The sequence below is a fragment of the Eulemur rufifrons genome, chromosome 2 (genome assembly GCF_041146395.1).
Source record: "Eulemur rufifrons isolate Redbay chromosome 2, OSU_ERuf_1, whole genome shotgun sequence".
NCBI classification, from domain to species: Eukaryota; Metazoa; Chordata; class Mammalia; order Primates; family Lemuridae; genus Eulemur; species Eulemur rufifrons.
Window position 1 is genome coordinate 39,044,609 of NC_090984.1, and position 4,195 is coordinate 39,048,803.

Here is a 4,195-nt window from a genome sequence, read left to right on the forward strand (position 1 = left end):
GGAGGATTGCTTGAGCTCAGGAGTTTGAGGTTGTAGTGAGTTAGGCTGACGCCACGGCACTCTAGTTCAGGCGATAGAGCGAGACTCTGTCTCAAAAAAGCATGTTACATTTCAGTTTGCTTCATATTTTTTCTCTTCTCATTTTTAATTTTCTTCATTAAGGTACAATTGATATATGATAATATTCACCCTTTTAAATGTATAGTTTTGTGAGTTTATTATTTTTTTTAATCCCCTGGGTGGGAGTACACCATTCCTGGAGATACTGCAATACCAGGTTGGTGTGGGGACAAAGCAAGCTCCTATTCCATCTTCCTGCTCCAAAAATCTATTTAATATATTGTCTTCGAATAGAGGACATATCAGATATTAAACTGGTTAAAAACAGATACTATGCTCAATCTTAGCCAAAAGGCTGAGAAGCAACAATTTTTTGCATTTTTTACTAACTCAGATATCTATGTAATAATGACCAAAATCAAAAGAAGTAAATTTCATTACTCCCCAAAATTTCTGTGTCCTGTAGTCGGCCCCTCCCCGCTCTCCAGCCTCTGATAGTCCCTGAAGTGTGTACTATCCTTAGGGATGTACTTTTTGTAGATTGTCATATAAATCAAATAATATAATATGTAACCTTTGACTCTGCCTTGTTTCATTGGCATTATGCATTTGAGATTCATCCGTTTTATTAATTGAGTCAATAGTTTTGATTGTTTTAGTTTTCCAAGTAGTATTTTTTGATTGTACCAAAGTTTTTCTTACCTATTCACAAGTTGAAAAATATTTGTGTTTGGATTTTTTTTGTCATTCCAAATAAAGCTGTCATGAGGATTCATGTATAAGTATGTGGACATACGCTTTCATTTCTTTTGGGTAAATTGAGGTTGATGGGTTGTATGATGTGTATTGTTTACAGTAAATTGCTTGACTGTTGTCAAAAGTGGTTGTACCATTTTGCATGCCCAATACAAATTCTTGTCAGAATTGCAGTTGTTCTATAATTGTCCTGGTAGTTGGTATTGTCCCTTTTTTCCATTTTAGCCATTCTAGTAGGTGTGAAGTGTTATCTCTTTATGATATTAATTTGTATTTCCTCAGTGAAACATACTTGTACATGCTTATTTGACATTCTCATATATTCCTTAAAGTGTCAAAATCTTTCCCCATCTTTTTGGCAGGGGTTGTTTGTTTTCTTATTATTTAATGAGTTTTGGAAAGTCTTTATGTATTCTGGACACAAGTCCTTTATAAGATAGGTGATTTGTAAATATTTTCTTCCACTTTGTGGCCTTTTTCATTGTCTGAACAATGTCTTCTGTATAGCAGAAGTTGTTAATTTTGATGAAATCCAATTTATCTTTTTCTTCTATGGATCATGCTTTTGGGGTTGGAAAAATCAATTTTGTGTATAGTGCTAAGTATAAGATTGAGATTTTTAAAAAATGAGAATATGCAATTGTGCTATCGCCATTTGTTGAAAAGACTGTTTTTTCCTCCATTAAGTTTGCCTTTGCGTTTTTGTTAAAAATCAGTTGACCATATATGTGTGAATCTATTTCTGTATTCTGTTTCCTAGATCTATTTTTAAGTCTTTATGCTAGTGCCACACAGGTGCTATTGTAAATGATATTTTAAAAAAAATTCTCACAATTCATTGTACATAGATGTGACTAATCTTTGTATATTTAGTTTGTATTTTCTGACCTTGCTAAACTCACTCCCTAGTTATGGTAGCCTTTTCTTTGGAATTTTCTTCATGGACAATAATGTCATTTGTAAATAAGGGCAGTTTTATTTGTTCATGATCTGTATATCTTTTATTTCTTACTGCACTGGCTAACTTCAGTATTACGTTGAATAGAAGTGGTGAGAATGGGTTTCCTTTCCTTTTTTCTGAGAGTAGGGTGAAGTAGTCAATCTTATACCATTAAGTAGATATTAGCTCCTTATTAGCTATTAATAGGATTTCTGTAGATGTTTTTTGTCATGTTAAGAAAGTTCTCTTCTATCCTAGTTTTCTCAGTGTTATTTTTAATCATGAACAGTCTTGGATTTTGTCAAATGCATTTTCTGCATCTACTGTGATGATTATATTTTTCTTCTTTAACCTATTAATATTGCTAGTTACACTGATTTTTAAATGTTTAACCAGCTTTGTATTACCATGGTATACCATGTTTAGTCATGAAAAGTTTACATATTTTTTATTGTTAGATTGATTTGATAAAATGTTAAATTACTTTTTGCATTTATGATGGGTACTTAGTATAGTTTTCTTGTAATTTCTTTGCCTGCTTTTGGTATTAAAATAGTGTTCACTTCAGAATGAGTTGGGAAGTAAGCATCTATCATCTTCAATTTTATGGAAGAGTCTGTGTAGATTTGTTAGGTATTTAATAGTATTTCTTCCTTAAATGTTTGGTAGAATCTATCAATGCAACAGTCTGGGCCTGGAATTTTCTTTGTGGGAAAGTTTTTAGATACAATTTCAGTTTTTGGTGTTAGATGTCGGGCTATGTAAGTTATCTATTTCTTCTTGAGTGACCTTCCACAGTTTGTATCTTTGATTGAAATTTTTCATTTAATCAAAGTTGTTAAATTTATTGGCATAAAGTTTTCATGATACTCCGTTTTGTCATTGCAATCCCTGCAGACTCTGAAAGCACTTTTCTACTTCCTGATACTGGTAATTTGTATTTTCTTTTCTTTACAGGGTCAGTCTGGTGAGAGTTTTGTCCATCGTTCTTTTTTTTTTTTTTTTTTAAAAAAAAAAAAACAGTCTCGGTTTCATTAATTTTCTATATTTTTCTGTGTTCTATATCATTTTTTGCTCTTTACTGTTTCTTTCCTTTTGCTTACTTTCCATTTAATTCGCTCTTCTTTTCCTAGTTTTTTCCAGTTTTTTTTATTGTTTTAAAATACACGTAAAATTTACCATCTTATCCTTTTTGAGTATACAGTTTGGTGGTCTTAAATATATTCATAATGTGCAACCATCACCACCACCCATCTCCATAAATTTTTATCTTCCAAAACTGAAACTATATGCATTAAATAGTAACCCTCCATGCTCCCCCTCTCCCAAGCCCCTGACGACCATGTTCTACTTTCTGTCTCTATGATTTTGACTACCCTATGTAGCTCATATAAGTGGAATCATAAAGTATAAAGTATTTTTCTTTGTGACTGGTTTATTTCACCTAGCATTGAAGAAAATCAGAATATTTTTCCCCAAAATATATTTCTTTGACATATTTGGAGGTGGCTGCCACAGGTCCAGGAGACAGAAGTAACATTGCAAAGCTGTCTTTTGTAGGGGGCGTTGCGCATCTGTAGAGAATCTGCATTGAGGCATCCAGGCCTTCTCTAGTCTGATCTAGGAAAGATAACAGAGTCTGACACCTTTAAAGGTCTGAAAAAAAAACATTTACCATCTGTTCGTTCTGAGAGCTGCTTGCTGCCTGTGAGGTTTCATTTACATAACAAGCCCATCTTTCCTAGACAAACCTCTTCCTTTCTCCCTCCCATAACCTGTCTTGCCACAAAACCTGTTTTTGGCCATGCTCGAGCCTGCATTCTTTCTGTTACCTCAAGATGGTATATTAGCCTCTCTACCCCATTGCAGCCTTCATTCTGAAGGCTCCTGTATATACATGTTAAATAAATTTCTATGTTTTTTTCTCCTGTTATTCGGTCTGCCTCATGTTAGTGATTTTTCAGTGAACATTTAGAGAGCTAAAGGTCTTGGTCTCTACAACATGATGCTTTCAAAGTTCATCCATGTTGTATCATATGTCAGAATGTCTTTGCTTTTTAAAGTTGAGTAACAGTCCATTGTGTGTATATAACACATTTTACTTACCCATTCATGCATTGATAGACACTTGAGTTGCTTCCATGTTTTAGCTATTGGGTATAATCCTGCTACGAACATGGGTGTACAAATATCTCTTTGTATCTTTCATTTCTTTTAGCTATATACCTAGAAGTTAAATTGCAGTATCATACAGTAATTCTGTTTAATTTTGAGGACTCACCATACTGTTTTCCATGACAGCTGTACCATTTTACATTTCCACAGTGCACAAGAGTTTCAATTTCTCCATGTCCTTGTCAATACTCATTTTCTGTTTTATTGATAGTTTTCCATTTTGTTTTCCCTGGAGTTTTTAATTTCAATTTTTGCGCTGGTTGT

General features: G+C 33.4%; 1 non-coding gene across 1 annotated transcript; it reads right to left on the reverse strand.

Moving 5' to 3' along the window:
- Positions 1–240: 240 nt before the first annotated feature.
- Positions 241–427, reverse strand: LOC138380948 (U2 spliceosomal RNA). The gene has a single exon (XR_011232922.1). It is a non-coding gene; the product is annotated as a U2 spliceosomal RNA (small nuclear RNA).
- Between the last annotated feature and the right edge of the window lie 3,768 nt (positions 428–4,195).